General features: G+C 44.7%; 1 protein-coding gene across 2 annotated transcripts in view; it reads right to left on the bottom strand.

Annotated features, from left to right (window-relative positions):
- CDH11 (cadherin 11) overlaps positions 1 to 16,026 on the bottom strand; it is an 84,105-nt gene extending 68,079 nt beyond the window's left edge. Inside the window, exons 1-2 of one of the 2 annotated variants that reach the window (XM_065898693.1) lie at positions 15,901 to 16,026; positions 15,446 to 15,573 (exon numbers count right to left, since the gene is read on the bottom strand). The gene's annotated coding sequence lies outside the window, so the exon portion shown is untranslated. Of the gene's footprint in view, positions 1 to 15,445; positions 15,574 to 15,900 lie in introns of those variants that run through there. The other variant, XM_065898694.1, reaches the window with a different exon arrangement.
- Positions 16,027 to 21,560: the final 5,534 nt, after the last annotated feature.

A 21,560-nucleotide genomic window follows, 5' to 3' on the forward strand; every position in this document is an offset into this window, starting at 1 on the left:
GGGCTGCAATGAGGGAGGTTTCCAGGTCCTCCAGATCCCCATACTGTGTCCTGTGTCCAGAGCTTGATGATTGTTATCTTACTTACCCCTCACAGCAACTCAGTGAGGTAAGAATTACCATCTTTACTTTACAAATGACGAAAGTGAGGTTCAGAAGTCCTTTGGTAATTCCGGGCAAAGTCACAAAGCACATCAGTGGCTGGTATTCAAAGCTGGTGGAATCACAGAGCTGCCCCAGCTAACCATTATGCTCCACTGCCTGCCAGCACTGTCCCTGCTAGAACGTTGCCCTCAGCGGGCAGTATTTAAGCCAGACTGAAGACTGCAGTATCAAGTCCCTCTGCTCATAGTTTACAGTCACACACTTAAAAAGGCATAAATGCTTCTTGAACACCAGTAGTACTCATCCTTAATTTCCGCATTGTTTACGAGATGCCTACAATGGAACACTCACAACAATAATTCATACTTTTTAGCACTTTGTAATTTACAAAGGACTTTCACACACATTAGCTCATGTTACACCTCAGCCAACAAAAGCGAGGGTTATTGTTATCCTTGTTTTATTGATGGAGAGTGAAAGAATAAGTCAGAGTAATGTTCAGAGATACTAGTGAAGGTGAAGGCTGCTCTCTGAGAGTAGGGCTTAGGCTGAAAATCCTGCCCCAAGAAAGGAAAAACTTTCCTTGAGGGGGAACAGGGTTTCCAAAATCAGCTCCCACTCGGCCTTCCTCTCATCCAGGAGGACACAGCTGATTAATAGCAGTCAGTGGTAGGGGGGGCTCACAGTCATGGGGTGCTTATTCCATGCTGAATACTGCACCTAGCACTCTACGTGCTTTATTTCATTAATCTGCGCACAGCCCTATGGGTTTTTTTTTTAACTACTGTTATCCCCATTTTATAGGTGAAAAATTGAAACTCTGAGAGGTTAAATAACTCACCAAAGGTCACACAACTAATACCACCCCTGACCATCTGATCTTAGAGGTTCTACTTTTAGCAGTTTGACTTTAAGGATCGCCCAATTGGTACAGCCTTTCTCATAGAAAAAAAAAAAAACAACTCTATAGTATCTGTTTTCTTTTTTCCACCCCTAGAGCCTCCTGACTTTCACTGCACCTTGCATCAGGTCAGATTCAAGGCTTGATTTGTGTTTGATTCAAGGCTTGGCTTCATTCTGCTCAGGACTCTTAGAGGTGCTGGATCTGATACTGCACCTGTTTGGAAGGTGCCTGCTGTGTTCCTCCTCTGTAGGGACTGTGGTTTGCAATTAAAGAGATTAATTTTGTGCCAACACCTGAATCCATGCATCCAAATGTCCTGTTGGAGGCAGCTTCTAAGTCACAGAAGACATGCAGACCCACCTCATCAGAGTCACAAGTCACTGCTCACCACAACCCACGTTAAGTGGCAGGACCTCCTCACGGCCTGCAGCCATCTTGTCTCTGGGTGGCTCTGATGAACTTCCAATATTCTCCCAAGACAGTGCTCTTGCCACTTCTAAAATGATTCAAAACACAGATCCCCCGAAAGAGTCCCAAAGAGATCATCAGTGAAGACGGTGCCACAGGCAATGAGTGCCAGCTTCCAATGGGAGGTGAAATCTGAAGGCGAGAGGGATCACTGGGGTGCTAGGGTTTCAACTTGTTTGCAAACATCCATCACTCGACTTTGCCTGAAATGACTTGGAAAAAGAGGGATTTGAGATGGGAAGACAGAGGACTGTAAAGGAGACGACAGGGCAGCTGGAGATTTTTTTCACAAGAATTTGGGTAAAAGAGGAAATGATGAAATATACCGTGGCCTTGGCTTTCTGTCCACTAGAGAGGGAGAGTGGAGACATTCAGGGGGCTGACCAAATCACTTCACAGTGGCCTGCCATGTACCAGAGAAAGCCAGATCGCCCAGACTGAGGAAGGCTCACTGCTATAGCTAAGAAGCTCCGTTTTGGATTTGAAGTATTAATTCAATTTCCTTCTTCTCGAGTCACTTACCAGCTGTGAGGCATCAGGCAAATTAGTCAATCTTTCTCACACTCTGTTTTCTCATTTGAAAAATGGAGATAAAATGCTCCCCAGCCCAGGCAAAGTGGTGGGAATTAAATGATACACAGACAGCATCCCTACGTGTCTGACACGTAGTAGGCTTCTTCCTCTTTTTGCTTTTTTCCTCTCCAGTCCTGGATCCATGAACGATGTATCCTCTAAATAGAAGAATTCAGCCCCCACCTTCATCTTGGAAACCTGAGCTCACATCTTCACTTATCCGGGATCCACACATTACAGAAAGCACCCAGTGCTAGCCTCCTGTCTACGTCATCACATAGCCCAGCCCGAGCCAGAAGCACCTGATGAAGGCTCATGGAAAGCAAGAGAAGATGATAGCTGTTTCTATTGTTGTTGTTTTGCAATGGGCTGTTTTCCCTGAGAAGCCAGTAAGCATACCTTAATACCAACCTGCACTTTTTTTGGTTCACCTGTGATCATTTGTTATAGTTCATAGATTTTCAACAGAAGAACCACTGAACCCCGGGGCCCCAGAGTCAAGCTCCTCCCCCTAACCTCAGTTTACAAATAAGAAAGCTGAAGCTTAGAAAAGAGGCAAAACTTGGTCAGGCTAACTCTGTTGGAGGGAGCATTATTCAGACAGAAGTATCTCTGCAGACTGGCTTCCCTACAGGGCTAAGATGAGTGGAAGCCTCCAGCCACGGCCAAACAAGGCCACTGTTCCCGCCAGCGTGCAGAGCTGGGCAATTACAACTGTGGCAGTCCCTAGCTGTCTCCTGGAGGTATGCAAGCAAATGTCATCATCAGTGATTCTAAGGAGGAGAATAAACATTTGTCGAGTTATTATTATGTGCTGGGAACCGTGCTAAGTATTTCACATGCATTGTCTCATTTGATCCTTGCAGCAGTCCTATGAGTACAAACAATGCCCCAGCACAAAGATGTCCATGTGTTAATTCCCAGAACCTATAAATGTATTAAACTGTAAGGCAAAGAGGACTTTGTGAATGTGGTTTAATTAAGGGTCTTGAAATGGGCAGATCATTCTGGATTATTCAGGTGGAGTCAGTGTAATCACAGGGTCCTTATACAAGGGAGGCAGGAGGGACAGAGAGAGAGAGAGAATGGATGAGAGAAGCAGAGGATGAGGTGATGAACTTTGAAGGCAGAAGAAGAGGCCATGAGCTGAGGAACCCAGGGGACACCTAGAATGTGAAGAAGACAAGTAATAAGATTCTCCCCTACGACCTCCAGAAGGAACAGAGCCCTATGGATAACTTGATTTTAGTTAGTTAGCCCATGGGGCCCATTTTAGGCTGCTGATCTCCACAACTGTAAGATAATAAAGTTGTGTTGTTTTAAAGCCACTAGGTTTGTGGCAGCTCGTTACAGCAGCAACAGGAAACTAATATGCCCATTTAACAGATGAGAAAGCAGAAGCCTCACGAGGTTAAAGCACTCAGCAGAAGTCACACGTAGCGGTTCACAAGGAAGCTGACATGATGCACAGAGGGGGACGCCAGAGCTCCTTCTCCTCTGTGCTGAGCTACATCGCGCTGGGGAAGGAGAAGGAAAGTACAGATTCACAATTTAAAACATGCAAGTCCTTCTTCAACCCTGGGAGACAGTCAAGACGGTCACTGCTTCCTGCTCCATTAAAAACAAAAACAGACAAACACGAACACGAGAGTTACTGTTCTGTTCAAAGTCACAGTTAGAGGAAGACCCAAAATTCCAACCCAGGTCATTTTGTGTGACGCCACTCCCAGCCCATGCACTGTGCTTCTTCTGTATTTTGTGGGGCACTTTAGTTGGCACCACTCTTCTGCAAAGAGGAGCACCCTGTTCATGGAAACCAGCACATGGTGCCAACAGAGCCCAGTGGAGGCCGTGCCTGTTGCCACCTTCACAGGCTAATGCTCAGGCCAGCTCGAGGGGAGGCCGGGCCTCCAGGGCAAACCTGCGTGCCTGTGCTGTACAAACCTGGCTATGACCTGTGTTCCGTCATTCACTGCGAACTTCTGTCTAGGAACCTGAATTTGGAAACACCTGGATATTTGGAATTGTATAGACTCAGGCATTGCCATGAGCCCTGTTCAGGAAGCCGTCTCTATGTGACAGGCATTGTTCTAAGTGCATTAGAGGTAATAGCTCCATCAACTGTCACAGAATCCCTGTAGAGTAGACACTAATTATTGGGCGATTACAATAATCACCCCATTGTTGACCACATTTGACAAATTATCAAAGAGGAGCACAGAGCAGTCACTTTCCAGCAAGAAACAAGATTAGAACCTGGCCATTCCCACCGCTGAGTCAGGCCACTAGTCCAGACCCTTCAATGAGGGGAAAAAAGCAAACACTCTGAAATAGGCAGGGATATATTTCAGGAAGTATTAATCTTTTATTATTATTTTTTATTCTTTTAACTTCTTTAAAAGCTAAGAAAACTGTAATGAAATTGGGAAAGAGGATGTCTGCTGCTTGAGAAAGACTCCCATTTCCTAAATCTCAGCTCCTTTTTACTTTACTCTAAAGATCTTCTTTTTTTTGTGATACGCGGGCCTGTCACCGCCGTGGCCTCTCCCGTTGCGGAGCACAGGCTCCAGACACGGAGGCTCAGTGGCCATGGCTCACAGGCCCAGCCGCTCCGCGGCATGCGGGATCTTCCCGGACTGGGTCATGAACCCGTGTCCCCTGCATTGGCAGGCGGACTCTCAACCACTGCGCCACCAGGGAAGCCCCGAAGATCTAATTTTATTTACGCTTCCTGAACGCAGCCAAACAGTGGGGACTGCCGGAATTTGGGCTCTGGCGGGAGATCGCAAACAGAGCTTCTGTTTAGATCTCACTGCTTAGGTTAATGCGTCGTGATTCCTCCACAGGCTGTTTCCCAGGATGCTGTTATTTCACTGTCTGCTGGGGAAGAAAATGTCCCCGTGAAAATAAATGAAATGCAGCAGTATTTACAAATCCTGAGTCAGATTTCCATCCTGTCCAACAGGATGAGAATTTGACCCATTATTTACACTAGTAAGCTGAGAATGACATCAAAAGCTCTCGTATGAACTGCAGGGGAGATAATGATTTAAGTGACTTCAATCTAGACGTGTGATTTACAACAGAAATGTGTACCTGCTCCTTCTACAGAGGAGAAGAGAGACAGCATTGACTTCTATATTTAACGGGCAGGACACCCAATTCCAAGCCTTGTTTCTAAATATCCGTGGATTCCACATCTCTATGGTTTCACTTAGAAATTCTACTTGCCCTGGAGAAATAGGATGCATATAATCGTCCAGGGAGGGACAGAGCCCTAAGTGGAGGTGGAAACACCCTGAATGCCTGAAGAAGAGAATTCAGCGTTCTTTATGCAGCCTGCAAAGCAGATGTGATCTCCTTTCTCCCGGTCCTCCATTTCTCCTAAGACACACCCCACCTCCACAGATGCAGGCACACTCATACTGATCACTCGTCACAGGGGTGCCGTAAGAACAGATGAGAGAAAAGAGAGGCGAGGGTGCTTTACAGAGGGAAGTCACTGTCATCATTGTCATTCGTGTTATTGCTGTATTCCAGGGTCTGTTTTTTCTGGGCACCAGGAGCGTGGTATGGGAAGCATCTAAGTGCTGGAGCCAAGGAGGGCTAGAGGTGAAGTCTCAGCCCCACTATTCACTGTGGCTTCATGGGCAAAGCAGGAGCTGGTCTGACCCTTCACTTCCTCATCGGTAAAATGGGTATGAGCTTCCTTCCTATCAATGTAAGTCTGTCCCATCCCTTTTTTCTATTGGAACTAAGCTCAACTCCCCTGAACAAGGTTTACTCTGAATAAGATTTACTGTAATTTAGCATTTGAAAAAAAATGACAGCTTTCTTGAGCTATAATTCACATAAAGTCCACCCTTTTAAAGTGTACAATTCCATGTTTTCAGTAAATCTGCAAAGTTGTACATCAATCCACTGCTATCTAATTCTAGAACATTTCACCAATTCCCAAAATCAAAATCATAGCCATTAGCAGCTACTATATTTAGAGTACAGTTTACTAATCAACATCCTGTTCTTCTTCAAGGTCTAAGAAATCTTCTCCAAAGTCCACACTGAATTACTCCGGAACTTACAGTCGGCACCAAAGTGTCAGGCATTTCATGTACACCCCTCTGGGGCTTCCAGATTGACAGCTGAAATCTCCCCAGCCTTCCCAAATAGATGGTATGCTCTTGGAGTGCAAAGGCCGTACTGCCTGCATTTTCTTTCCCCCAGCACCTCAGCTCAGGGCTGAACACCCAAGTCGGTGCTCAGTAAATGCCTGGCTCCTGACCGACTGGGCAATCACCACTTCTTCCGAAGACGAGCACGTCATCTGTCTGCTTCTCTGAATGCCAGTGCCTCCACAAGCTGTCATGTTCCATGATTATTCTCCCCGAAGCATGTGCTGTTAATTTTTCATCTTAATGAACTGTCCAGTCGAGTTTAGCAACGGAAATAGTGATAGAGGCACAGTAAAAATGGCTTATGTCCTGCTATCGTCAGAAGCTTTCTCCCCACAACACTGGCACATAATTGGAATAAAATATCTCAATGGCTACAAACATCATTTGTCAAGAATAAAGTGGGGTAAGTGCTATTTCAAAAATTCATACTCACGGGCTTTATAAACACGGATTATTGGAACGTTCCTCCAATTGATATCTGCTCAAGCATTTAAGTGCATGGCTATTATTCTCTCTGTTTGCTTGAGTGAAACCACTTTGGGTACCAAGCTACATGTCAGCCCCAGTTTTCCAGAGCATTACAGATGCACATTCTTTCCTGGTGGGATTGGGGTCAGGCAAGCCAGAGCCGGCCCGAAAGGCCTGTGTTAATACGCAGATGCACACGCGGGAAAGCCATGATGCAGCTGTCGGCATCCCCAGAGTGGAGTGCTCTGGGAACCGATGCCACTCCGACCTGAATGGTGGCCCAGGAGGAACTCGGAGCGAGAGCGAGAGCAAGGGAGAGAGAGGGAGGGAGAAAATGAGGAATAGAGAGACAGGCGTCTGAAGATTCTGAGCAACCCAGCAGCACAGAGGAGCTCACGCTCCAGCCCTCGGCCCCCCACAATTTTCTAAGACAGGCAACCCACCATCATATTCCTGTCGACGCGTAAGAGAAACATTCAAGAATTAGGTGTTGGTTTAGTCATTCATTCAAGAAATAGTTACCGAGCTACTACTAGTGTGGACCACATTGCTGGATGTTGAAAATATAGGGGTGGGCAAGGCAGACCATGTCTCTGAACCCCGAGGGGTTTAGACTCTCATGGGGGAAACAACTAATAAAAAAGGAAACCATGAAAGGGAGTCGACATGATATTCACACATTATGATGACTCCTGTGAAGGATAAGACAGAATAATGAAATACTGAATAACCCAGTGGTGGGTGGGCCTTTACAGGTTGTGACATCAGGAAAGGCCTTACATAATGGAGAGCCATGCATGTGAAGGGACCCAGACTGAGGGAACAGAAAGTGCCAAGCCCCTGAGACTTCTCCGTTAGGTAGAAGTATCGTGCCTGGGGTCCGCAATACCTTTACGGGCTCACAGGAATGTTTCAGTTTCTTTTAAGGTCAGAAGGAAAATTGACCTTTGAGGGTAAAGATTATATTCATCTTCATACCAAAGCAGCCATAAAATATAACATTTAATTCTTTTAATAGAAAAAGGAGCTCATAAAGGCAAAGATGCCCAGGGCCCATGAAGACATATCAAGACCCCCAAGGTACCAAGGCACTCAGGAATCAGGAACCCCATCTGGAAGAGAGGATCCTTCACAGCATCTTCAGACAAATGGAGACTGAGAAGGAAAACTGATGCAAGAGGATGGAGTGTCAAGCATCATGAAGCACAGGTACCCTCAGCAATACGGTATGGATGGAGAGTTAATTGGGAGGGTGGAATAGGGGCTTCAAGAGATGAGAGGGGCTGGCGACTGGATCATGCCAGTCTTAGGAGCCAGGCGGAGGAACCTGCAATTTGTCCTGTGAAAGACCACAAACTTCTGAAGCTTGGAGTTTTAGACTGAAGGAACTTGATACAATTTAGACTGTAGAAAAATCTATCCTGCTGCAGCTCGGTGGAGGAGGACTCGGGAGGAGATCAGGGAGCCGGATGTGCTCCCGTGATCCTGGTCACCAGCGACCCTGGCCCCTCCCGTGTGAGCACAGGCTGCTCCCTGCCACTGTGCGGTCCAGCACAAACCCTGGACAAGAATGCAACTACACAAGCGACAAAGGCTTTTTCTTTGCCCAAAGCATGATGCAAATGGTTTAGGGGCATTGAGTAACAATGCTCCTGGGTCCATTTTTCAAGTGGAAATTCTGAAAAGAGATTGGATATGTTGAGAGGTCCAAAATAGCATCTGTTATGGACAGAAATGTGATACTTAAGGAAACTTGCTAGATATTCATTTAGAGAGGTTCCTTCTAGCTCTTGCAGGTATGTGGCCAAACTCTTAAACATGTTTTCTTTAAAAAAAAAAAAAAAAGTATAAGAACTGTTGCTATGGAAACCTAACATCATTTCAAATGGTGCTTAGATTCTAAAATTCAGAGCCTCTTGAAAAGATGAACTCACTGGCCCCTCCACAATTCTTCTAAAGCCTCCAAATGGAGGCATTTCCCAGGTGTCTGGCTGCAGTCTTCTAGAGTCTCAGCAGACACAGTTAATTGGTGGCTGATTTTAATGTCTTGTTACCCTTCCTTCTCTGCTCTCTCAAACTGCCTTGAGCTCTGCATGCCCCACAGGGCACAGGGTAATTTGGGTTAGTAGCCTCTGGAGGAAATGGTGAGTCTCTGGCTTGGTAATCACATGGGGCTGGGAGGGCTGCTGGGCAATGGCCTGATTTTTTCCTGAAACATTCTGGGAGCAGCTGAACCTTCCTGATGGGCCCAGCTGAAGAAAACAGGTAGACTTAGAAGGGGGTCAGGGGAGCCCCCTTCGCTGGCATTACGAGTTCCATGAGAACAGGAACTGCAGTAATCTTAGTCACAGGTGAACGTGTGGATTTAGCACAGTGTAAGCAGTCAGTAAATGTGTTTGATATATGAATAAATCAATTACTGAATGGCCAGGAAGTCATTCCCTGGTGATTCCACCTGACCCCTCTCAGGTTCACCTACTTTCTTCAGCCTAGATATGTTTATCACCCCACAGACACTGAGTACCCAGCCTGCAAAGAGCATGCATAGGTCTTGGCACAAAGCATGAAAGAATGTCACGGTGTCTTTCAGGAATTATTTGATGAGTGAATGAGTGAATACCTGAAAACAATCCTCCTGGGCCCAGAGCACTTGACGGCAAAACCATATCACACTGTCTTCTTGGGTTACTTCCTGCCTGTCACCGTATTCAAAGTCCCTCTCACGTTGAGAACAAACTATTCCTTGCCATGTAATGCACGGAGGAAATGCACAGATAAACGAGCAGTGTTCAAGTGCTTTGATCTTTAAAAGGAGGGAACCCTACACCAGCCTTTGAGATGCCGTGTTGACTCTGACAAGCAGAACAGAAAAGTCACACTATCTACATGGCTGGTTGCCGGAAATGAAGTGGGTAGATTTCAGTGGGACTGTCTGTTCCCATCCTGGACCACTGGGTCCAGAAAGGAAGTGTGCAGAGAGCGTGATCACCTACCTACCTGAGACTCCCCTACTTGATGAGACAGGGGAAGATCCTTTCCCAAAGATGAGCATCAAGTGTGTAGCAAGTGGCCCAAAGAGGGGCCCCTCCTGCCATCTCCATCCTGGGGGTACATTTGCTGCTTCTGGCATCTCAGGGAAACTGACAAAGAGAGGAACGTATTCTTGGTTTCAAGTACATCTTGGTTATCTTGCTAAGTAAGTGCTGGGGAGAGAGAAGAAGCTCACCTAAGTGTCTGGGTAACTGACGTCCAAGCTGTACCTCGATTAGGCATTACGTTCATACAGCTGTTGCATGGAACATGGGGGAAATGGTTTAAAAAAATCAGTGACTCAAGAGGAAGGGTTTATAAGAATTAATTTTACTATTTTTGCAGCTTTTCTGTAGGTTTGAAATGTTTTAAAATTTAAAGAAAGCTTAAAATCAGAGAACAAGCAACAAAAACAAGGGGGGAAACTTAATAAAGTTTTCTTTTCAAAATCAAGGTGTGGAACAGTATACGTACGAGTGTTTACAGTTGGATACCACCTATGTATACAAACATGGAAGAAGCGAGTACATGGGTGTGTGGTTGTAACGTCGTAACTGCCTGGAAACTCTCTGGAGGGTCACACAGAAAACTGAAAATAGTAGCTGCCTCCAGGGAAGGAAATTGAGAGACTAGAAGATAGGGATTGAAGGATACTTAATTTTCTGTAGACCTTGTAACTGTCTTACCTACTTATATAAACAAACAAACAAACCACCTAGTCATGAATATTTTGCCTCAAGAACCTCTGCACTTTTCTCTTTGCTTGAAAAATCCTTCCTGATTGTCTCCTGGTAAATGCTGACTCATACGTCACATCTAAACCCAAAGGTCACCTCCTCACTGAAGCCTTTCCCGATTTTCTCTTATCAGAGTCAGTCTCTCTGTGCTCCTACGAACCCATGGAGCTAAGAAACTCTAAGCCATGGTTATTTTCTGCTGACCTGGCTCCACCACAAGAAGGGGTGCTCTTTAAAGATATGACTTTGGTACAATTGTCGTGTTGATACATGTGCCTCTCGTTCATTGCTGTACCGGCACCTAGTCCAAGGCCTAAAGTAGGAATGGTTCTCAAGAGATGATTGATGGTTTTCCTGTCCCCATGGGTTACCTCTCACTCAGTGCCTACCTTCAGCAGCACAGCGCTACATTGGCCAGCAGCACCTAGGTCTGTCTCCCTTATAACCCACATGGAGATTTATGATATGACCACCAAAAGAATTGTAATATGACCACCATCCAACTTGGTTAAGACCAGAAGGCAAGACACCAAAGAATTGGAAGAGACACACTGGAGGCACTACGGTACTGTACTGGGGCGTGGAGGCCCCAGCTCTACATGTCGCTCATCGTTTGGCCCTCAGGAAGTTCATTCACCGCTCTGAACCTCTGTGTCCTCATCATAAAAGAATCAGGACAACGGCACATACCAAAGTGTTGGTGACGTCAAACAAGACAATGAACATAGAGCACGTAGCACAGTGTCTGCACATGGGCGTTGCATTAAACATCAGCTCTCACTGTCCTGATCAGGAGGGTCTGTGCACTTTGTTCACCATTCCTTAAATAAAGCAAGATTACAGAACCATGGCTTCGGTTGAAGTTTGTCCTTTAGTACTGATTCTGGCAAAGGTGGGATATTTACATTACCTGGCACATGAGAGCTTCCTGTATCCCTTAGTTGATTGCATTAGTGACAGTCACACTGTACACACTGAGGATCTGCAAAGGAGTCAGCAAGTGAACTGAGTGTCTGTTTATGATTCTCAGGGCACCAGCTACAGACAGATACTTGGCCTCTTTCTCCACAGTGGCCTATATCCCAAAATAGGAAATGTGCCTTCACAGACAGACCCAGCAGGCAGAGGGGTTAGGAGGCAGGCTGCTGACATTTCACACTGTCAGGGACAATGCAGAGCCTGGTGGCTGCTCCAGCACAGGTGAGCTGCCCCCCGCCCCCCCCGGGGGCTTTTTGGGATTGATTTTTATGCAAATGTTTATGCAAATGAAAGATAATTGGGTGGCCTGTGATGATTAGCCCATGCTGATTATCAGTCAGGAGGGTCTCAACGTGTGTATACTTTTCATGAGTATAACAACAAATACTTTTCGCTTTAAGACGTTCGAATCTGTGCCCCAATGCCCTACTAAAAGCTCAGTGTGGTAGCGGGGCCAGGAAGCTCTGTCCTGTAGCTACTCAGGTCATTCCTCTCCTGCTCTGAGGAGGTGTCTAAGTAAGAAAAATGTACCAGGAACGGAAGTTCAAGTGGATTTCTCTAGAAGTCAGCCAGAGAGTTGATCCCTAAGTCCAAACCACTTCACAACCATTTGTGAAAAGTCTTTCTCTCTACCTCCCATCCCCCTCTCTTCCCTTCCCACTAGGATTCTGAGTACTTTATACAGAGCTCCTTGACTGTAAGCTCCTTGAAGAAAGGGAAAGAGCCTTTCATCCCTGCCTGTATCCTGGCACATCACAGGCACTTGTTCAAGGAACACTGCCATCCTGAGTGGATTGGGGATCAAGAATCTGAGTCTTGAGCCAAAGTTGTAGGTAAGTTTCACTTTGCCCTTCCAAAACCTTATAGTATGATCCAAGTCCTTTCCTGCCTCTAGGCAAAAAAAAAAAAAAAAAAAAAAATCCTATGTCTAAAACAAGAAGATTATCCTGAAAGATCAAAGGACTGTTCCATCTGTACCATCCTGTGATTTTTTAAGAGTGCTACAAACATTAGAATAGTTTACCTTCCTCTCCTTGGAATAAAAGCTATGCAGAACTCTTCGAAACAGGCTGTTCTTAATTTCTAAGTGGGAAAAAAAAACAGCAAAACGATTTCCTAGAAGACAAATTAAATTGAAGTACTTTCTATTTAACTTCTGACTCTGTTTCATTGATACCTCATTCTAATTGTCCCTATTACCAAGAAAAAAAGGAAATGTCAGCCGCAAGTCCTACTGAAGAATTCAAAGGTCGGATGAAATGAAGAGATCCATCTGGCTTGGCAGAAATGAGATGATCGTCATTCACAGGCATTTCCAGAGGAGGGATGCGTTCCCTCTGCTGAGCCAGGCTTCAGAGCAAATGAGTGCAAAATATGCTAACATGAGAGGAGTCGGCCACATAATTTCCAAGTCATATTGGTGCATTTGCAGGAAAGCATGGCTCTGCCTTCACTAAGAGTGTTTTCATTCATTGGTTTATTCCCATGACAAACGCTGGCCAGAACATGGGAGAAAGAGTAGGGGGGCTCCCCAAATTGAAATTTTGTCCCAGAACAAACCCACATTAAAATATGAGTGTAAAACACCTGGAAAATCACCAAAGATTTACATGCCCCAGTCACAGGGGCTGACCATCTAAGTAAAAATAGCTTGTGTGGGCTGCAGGAAAAGTCTTTGCCTTACGTGGAGGAAATGTTTTTTGTCCATAATGGATCAGATTAATTCTGGGGAAGACAAAAGAAAGGAGTAAGCAAAGATAAAAGCTCTAGCTAAAGTCAGACCTCCAAGGATAAAAACGTCCAAGGATAAAAGTATGGCAATATGGCCATAGGCAAGTTACTTATCTTTTCTAAAACTCGGTTTTCTCATTTGTAATATCTTGGATATTAATGGAATCTATCACAGTAGGTTTTTGCAAGGATTAAGGGAGGTGATACCTTTAAAAACCTTATGTGCCTGACATATCGTAAGCATTCAATACCTGTTAGCTGTCAACATTGTGACTTTTCTCTCTGTGGTAACATCAGGTCCCCTTCTTCATTTTCTATTTAAACTATACTTAAAGTCTCTATTCATACATTTAGTAAATATTTATTGAGAACCTACTTTGCGCCAGATACAGTGCTTGCAACTGGGAGCCTGGTGGTTCCAAAATAAGGCCAATCCTCAAGAACCTTCAGGTCTAGCTGGGAAGACTGACAACTAAACAGACAATTACAGCCCAATGTGGGAATCACAGTAAATGATGTAATCTCGATGACTAAAGGCTAGGAGACACCCAAAGCCCAGTCTTCAGGGATCAGAAAGAACTCCTTAGAGATAGTGAGGTCCAAGTGAAGGTATAATTTATGAGTAAAACTTAGCTTGTGAAGACAGGGAGATTACTGGGCTTTGGGGAAATAAAGGTTGTGCCTTATAGTAGATCCTAGAGTGGACGTGTACAGTGAGGGCTGGGTGTGCAGAGAGCAGCTGGGAGTGACTCTGGACAACAGAACAGTGGCCCCATCAGCGAAGGGTCCTAGAAGCCTGAGAAGGAGTTCAGATCTGTAACATCGCAAGCGATTAAGTAGCAAAGTAACATAGTTTCTGGATTTAGGGACACTGTTCAGGATATGTAGGAAAGATGGATCATGCTGGAGCTGACAGGGGGAGAAGTAACACTGGAGGCAAAAAGATCTGTTAGGTGGCAACTGTGGCAAAATCTTGGAGAAAGGCGATCTGGCTTGCATTTGGATGGTGGCAGTGGGGATAGAGAAAAAGAAAAATGTTTCAGAGATAGCCAGAGAGTGAGTCAACAGGAATCAGTTGCTATTGGAGGTAGGGGTTGGGAGGCATATGGGATCCCTCCCATGTTTTGGATGTGAGTGAATTTTGGTGCTATGGCTGAAATGTGGCACACAGGACAAGGTAAAGCTTTAGAGGAGAAAATCATGACTTGTATTTGGCCCCTGCATTTAAGGCACTTGGTGGACACACACGTGGAGATGAGCCACTGACACGTGGAAGGATGGTCTAGGACACTAAAGTGTGGAAAGTCATGCTGGTAGAATTAATTCTTAAATTTTTATCTGAATATTTGGACATCCTATAAAATATAGCTCCAGTTACTACTGAGCAGATAAAGGAGGTAAATCCATTCATAGCATCCTAAGACTTAAGGACTGTTAGAGACTCTGGATCCAACTACCCTTGTGTCCCAGAGAAGAGCTCCTTAACCTAGGGCACACAGACAATGAATGGCAGAGCCAGGTCTTGGAGTTGAAGTCATCCTCCTGACTTATGATCTAGTGCTCTGTCTTTTGAGATCTAAAAGGTTCAGCCTCCTAGCGATCTCTTTTCCTCGTGGGATGTAAGCCACCTTGTACATATTTAGAGAATTCTTTTCAAAAGAAGAAAATGGGATAAAAAACAACATGTCGGGGCTTCCCTGGTGGCGCAGTGGTTGAGAGTCCGCCTGCCGATGCATGGGACACGGGTTCGTGCCCCGGTCTGGGAAGATCCCACATGCCGTGGAGCGGCTGGGCCCGTGAGCCATGGCTGCTGAGCCTGCGCGTCCGGAGCCTGTGCTCCGCAACGGGAGAGGCCACAACAGTGAGAGGCCCGCGTACTGAAAAAAAAAACAAAAAAAAACCAAAAAAAAACACACAACATGTCGGTTGCCTTAGTCAGTCTATCCAGCCGAACTCTTGCTAAGGAATTATAACCCCCTTTAGTTCCTTCTTTCTCCTCTGAACCTTCTATAGTCAAAAAAAAAAAAAAAAAACCCAAAACAAAAAACTACCATCATCCTTGTACGGGACCATAATCGATGCTCCATAGAGATAACCCAGTAACAACAGTGAATAATCACATTCCTCAAAGCCCAGGCCTACTTCCCTGTCAAATTCTACTCTGGACTTGTGAAGGTTCAAACCACCGCAGGTTTATGCGATGGGCCTGGAAGCCATCGTTTCCATCTCCACAAATATAGTTACATTTGAAACACTCAGTAACGCTGGCCCATCTTACCTTCTTCACCCATTGGATACTTGCTGCCAATTTCTATAACGCAAAACTCCACCCATCTGATTGGTCGTTCAACAAATGGCAACAGGAATGATCGTCAGGAGGCCACTGAGCCGAATATACAGTGATTTCTGCAAAAAGTGAAAGGATTGTTAGTAACCTAGAGGTGACATGAATCAATAAAGTGATACACTACTAGACACTGGGGGTACACAGTTGCATAGGACACACTTTTCTCAGACAATAACGGTCCAGGTGTAGAAAGATGTAAACAAATTATCACAATTGTGTGCAAACTGGGAAAAACTTGTCATGGATTTAGAGGTACCCACAGGATGGTTTGATGAACCATTTGTGCATCTGGAGCTTTGATAACAAAGAAAAAAGCAGTCATACATCCAACTTCTTATAATACGCTACATACTTTACACGCATCTGCTCTAGCACTAACGACAAACCTGTAGGGGAGACAGGAAGTCTTAGAGCCGGTTGCTGATAGAATCCACATTTTACTGGCGTCCAAAGCAAGTTCCTTCCCTCCTAAAGGGAGAAGCACTGTTCTGGTGCTGTCGAATCCTCATGGAATGGCAGACTCAAGGGCAGAGAGTGACAGTGGTGGCAGTTGTGATAGGAGATGTCATCCCCATGCTGGCAAAGCAGAGCACAGGGCTGACAGAGCTGCAATTCTTTGTCAAGATGACATTCCTCTCCGCCCCCCTCCTGCTCTGCACCACATTCTGGAGTTTCTGTGTGGGGCTGTGTTCTGCCTGGATTCGGGTCTGATTCATCTTCACGTCTCCTGAAGTGTCTAACACGTTTCCTAGCCCAGAGCAGCTGTTCAATGTATATTTGCTGAATGAATGAAGAGAGGAATATGGAGTGTCTGAACAGCTGTCGTCTTCCAAAACCGAGGCACTGAACCAAGGAAGGTGCGGCTGGCATAGCGTCCCTAACACAGCAGCATAAAGGAGTTCTTGAACGTCCTTCCTCTCCAGAACTTCTACCTTCTAGGATCAACTCGGGCTGCATTAAGGGCTTAAACAGCTTCTTACTTTGACTTTATTATCTTTCATTTTTCCTAAACCCACTTCTCCTTGCCTCATCTTGGTTCCACCTAACAGCTCCTCACACACAATGCCTTCTCCAAAACAAACAAGGACAACAACAGCATGTGAAAAACCCTCTGGTGAAGGGCTGAGGACGGACTGTACATCTACTGAAATCTGCTCATGGCTCGATTCGGTGACTGTATCAAGAACAGGAAAACTGTCCTAATGTGTGCTATTTCCAGGATGTCAAAGACAGAGTAGCAGATGCACGTGGAGTCACAGGGGGCAGTTCGTTCAGCACGTAACTGATAAGGAAGGACCCAGCTTGCAACCACATTGTAGCCAGTTTCCAGCAGCCCTCCCCCAATGAATCACACGCCCAGACATTCATGCCCTTATGTGGTCCCCTTCCGTGTGACTCTGGGTTGCCCCTGGGTAACCAATTAAACACTGCAGAAGTGATACTATATGATTTCAGAAGCTGAGTCATAAAAACCTGGTAACCTGTCTTGTGTTCTTGGAAAGGTTGCTCTGGGAGAAGTCAGCTGCCATGTCTGAAGTTTGAATGCTCTAGACCTCCATGCTGTGAGGAAGCTCCAGCTAGCCATGTGGAGAAGCTGCGTAGGTAGCGAGAGAGAGGCCCAGCCATGTCTAGCTGTTCCAGGCATCCAAGCTGAAGAGCCAGATGCTAAGTCAAGGTGCCATCTTGGACATCCAACCCACTCAAACCTTCATGTGACTCCAGCCATCTGACTACACAGCATGAGAGCCCAAGTAACAACTGCCCAGATGATTCACTCAACTCAACTGTAAGAGGTAATGATAAATAGTTGCTATGAGACACTAAATTTGGGGGTGGTATGTTACCCAGAAATGGATGAATAGGAGACCATAAACAGGGATGGGATGGAACGGGCATTTGTTGTAGTCCTTACCAATGTATTCTCTTTAAATGCATATATCCACTCTGGGTATCATGAACTCATCAGGGTATCTCACCCCACCACTCAAAAAGGTCAAACTCTTCCCCGAGGTGTACAGCCCATAACACCCAAGGTGGGATCAGAATACAGCAGTGCAGACTTCATAGCCTGTGTTTCTCCTCGGGTCTCCAATCAGTTCATGATACAGCCATTGTGCTTTTAAAAGTTTACTCCTCAAATCTATAAAAACGAATTGAACTCCCACTTGGCCTTGCATTCTTTACCTCCCTGCAAAATGTCTCCTTTAAAACTCCTTTCACCAAAAGCTTGCACTGACAATTAAGAGCCTTGGAAGGAAAACAAAAATAAATGGGTGAATTGTCTATGAATTCTGATCACTGCAAACATTTGAGAAAGAGGGGCTCTGGGTTCTGTGGACAATGTCTGTAGTATACAATTATACCATCTTTCTTAGAAAAAAATGAACAGAAGAAATCTAAGTTGTTTTTGTGCTTTTAACAGAATTGATGGGAAAAAAGAGTTCATTAGGTTTGAGAGGGCTGGGCAGGTATAGTGCAGATGTTCTCTTTCTGCATTGGTGTTCTTGGTTGGAATGTTCATTTTCCCTCTCCCCCCAGACCTTCCCCACATCTAATGACTCCCCCGAGGCCTGGAATCATGTGGTCCCTTTTGAGACAGAAAAATACAATGCAGCCCTGCTGCACGCACTCCTACCTACTCTCAGGGCATCTTCCCTTCATTTCCCAAGGCTTGCATGCCATCACGGGCCCTCTTCAAGTACGGGAACCACTGCTCTCTACCAGCCCCTTCCATTGCTGTGCTCGGCTACCCATAGTACTGAACCTCTTAGAGGCGAAGACACTCCATGCCATATATTAGTTCAGAGACTGAGAAATCAGGAAGAGGAACACCATGAAGCCAAGGGTGTAAAGTGGGATGGAGAAAATACTTGGCAAGCATATCAAAATCAAGGAGGAAACTCAGGGACAGATGGGGATGTGATTGTGGCAAATTTCTTTTGCTGAGCTCTGACTGTATTGAAGACTCAGTACTTGCAGAGCCATATCCTTCCCTTTGACCCACGAGTCATGCTGCCATCCCTCTCTTAGGATTTCTGCTCCAAATCAAATACCCTGGCTTATAGCTCTCCATGTGTGGGTCTTCTTCTGGAATGTGGGCTCAGCCCGGGCAGGTGTGTGCCAGGATCATTGTCAACAGCACTCCAGCAACAAAAACACCAACATACAGTGCTGTGGGGGAGGATAAGGGCTGAAAGTATATGTGAATTACAGTAAAATAGTCCCCACCCCACTTACTCCATCAGCGCATGCTTCAGGATCCTCAGGCCACTAACTGTGTATATATAGGTATGACACAGGGGTGATGGGTATAAAAGGGAAAGAACTGCCATTGAGAGGAGCAGGGTAGCCCAAGGAGAGAGTGACAGCTCCATTTTACAGGTGAAAAAAACTGAGGCTAAGTGGTAAATATCCAAATTCATAGAGCAAGGAAGCAGCAGAGAACAAATCACTAAAAAATCTACTTCTTTCCTGCCAGCTTTAAGAACCCACAACGAGACCTACTTTCCCGGGTAAATTATGCCCGTTTCTCTAGGATGTGATAACATAATTTCTACTTTTTGGTATAACAACACAACAGGGAATTTGAGATATTTTGGTATGGAGCTGAGTAATACAAACTATGATTAAATACATTACTATTAAACAATAAAATATCAGGTTTTTGAAACTTTTATTGGGCATAGAAGTCAAGCAAAGGCCATATACTTTTCTGTTGGTCTAGAAACACCAAGTTGTTTTGTTGATATTGCTGTGTGTTTTTCTTGCTCCACAGACAGGAGAAGGGACACAGGCGGTAGAGCCTGGGTTCCCTGCAGATGCGGGCTTCTTCCTTTTATGGGTGTCACATGTTCCTGACATTGTTGAAGGGATGAATAAACCCAATTAAATACTCACCACTGGGTGTTTTTCTTTCCTGTTAATTGCCCAAGTTCCAAAACCATATGGTGAAGCATATTTTGTAAGATAAATTTGTAGATTATGATTAAAAAAAAAAATGAGGGAAGAAGCTATTAAATGTGAGGGGACAGGGCTTAAAATCCAGGCTTTGCCTCTTCCAAGCTAATTTGACTTTGGCAAGAACTTTTTGAGCCTCAGTTTCTTCACTATAAAATGGGGATATTAATAACTCTTTTGTAGGATTATTGTAAAGAATAGTGATAATAAGTACAATACCTCACTTAGAGTAGGCACTCAATGATTAGTAGCTGTGATTATGAAAAGGTATAGATTGTGCTTTTTCAATTGTGCACGATTAAAACATTAGTTTTACCTTTTATTGTATATTTGCTGTTCACAAAGCCCTATGGTAGATGGATAAGCTTTCATATATTGATTAATAATCATACATTTGTATATATTAATATACATTCACGGGATATATAATTAATATTAATCTATAAGCATTTTTCCACACCATTCCTTTTCAGATGAGGAAACTGAGTTTTTAAAGAAGTTCAGGGATCCCTCAAAGTACAATGGCTCAGCTTAGACCTCTGCTCCCATAGGACTTTAAGGGCTGCCAGCTGCCCACAGCTCAGGGCTCCCTGCAAAATCTCGAAGGCCGGCTACTCACTGCTTCTGCAGGGATGACGCCCAGCGTCTGGCTGTAATTACGGGAAAACATCCATAAAGAGTTCCTGGGTTACAAATGGATTTGACACAGAGGCCCTTTAAATCAAACTCTTAGCATGATTATCTTTATTTCTCTTTAGTAGTTTTTCTAAGTAAGCCATGCCTTTAGAGGCACCTAATACAAAGTGACAACCTTTGCCGTTTTCCAAAGCACTGATGGACTGGTGTAGAGAGAGTCCATTGTCACCATGGTAATTACCGCACAATACCTGATGGCCAATGGACAGTCAGGAGGCGCAGGCAGCAGCTGAATCCGGCATTGTCCGGGCCCGATAAAAAGATTAGAAGCCCTGAAAAGCCGGGGAGCGGGATCTCACAGTTCTTTTGCTGGGCCCTGAAAGGCCCATTGTGCTGTCACCATAAATTCTGGGTTCCCCGGGCACTTGACAACTGAAGCCAGTGACAATAGAATTCTTGTGTCCAACAAAACACTCCTTGTCCAGTGTCAGTCTTATCAGCCGCATTTACAAATGTCTTTCGTTGTACCCAAATAATTCCCTATTAGAAGGGCTATTGGGAGCAGAACTAAATAAATATTCACAGCCTTTGTAATATCTTTGGGAAATGAATAAACAAACAATCATCTAGCATATGAGCAAACCTCCTGCTACTCTACAGTGTATCCCTATTTCTCGCCTAAATGATGGAGTTTCGCTTTCTCCCCTTTAACATTTTAACAATTGCAATGCTGGGAGCTCCAGTTTTATTTGTCACCCACCACATATCCCCAATATATATAGCCTTGGTGCCTGTACGTGCATTTTTCTTTTAATTAATCTTCCCAGCAGCACTGGGCGGGGCTTGTTTTATTCCGTTCCTACCTCCTAAAAGAGAAGGGAATTAAACCTCAGAGAAGTTAAATAACTTGCCCAAGATAACAAAGCTAATTAGCAGCGGAATGGGAACGCAAATCTAAATTTCCCATGCTCCCAAAGATCTGCCTTCCCACTTTGCCATGATGATTTCCCTACTGAATAATAAAGGAATTCAACATCAGAAAAGGGGGAAAAGCTAAACACATCCACTACAAAAATCACACACACACTTAAGTCTATTTATATTGTTATAGAACCCGGGAACACTTAGAATCGAAGGAAAAGAAAAAGCCTTTCTCCAAGAGAGTATATTTTATTTTTGCCCTAAAATAGCAGCACTTTTGCTTTTTATTTATTTATTCTTTTGGTGGGAGGGGGGTAAGGAGGGAGTGGCAAGCAAGTAAAAATAAATATAACCCAACTTCAGGAGAATTTCTGGGATATCTACTGGGTCATTTGGAAAACTTTCAGAAAGAATTGCTGGAGTAAACAAAGCAGGTAGGGCATACGCAATCACATCTGTTCTGGAACAGTATTTACCTCTTCCATAGTTTATTTAGCTTATTTGTCTCCTTGCTGTGAATGAACAAATAGCT

The sequence above is a fragment of the Phocoena phocoena genome, chromosome 20 (genome assembly GCF_963924675.1).
Source record: "Phocoena phocoena chromosome 20, mPhoPho1.1, whole genome shotgun sequence".
Taxonomy (NCBI): domain Eukaryota; kingdom Metazoa; phylum Chordata; class Mammalia; order Artiodactyla; family Phocoenidae; genus Phocoena; species Phocoena phocoena.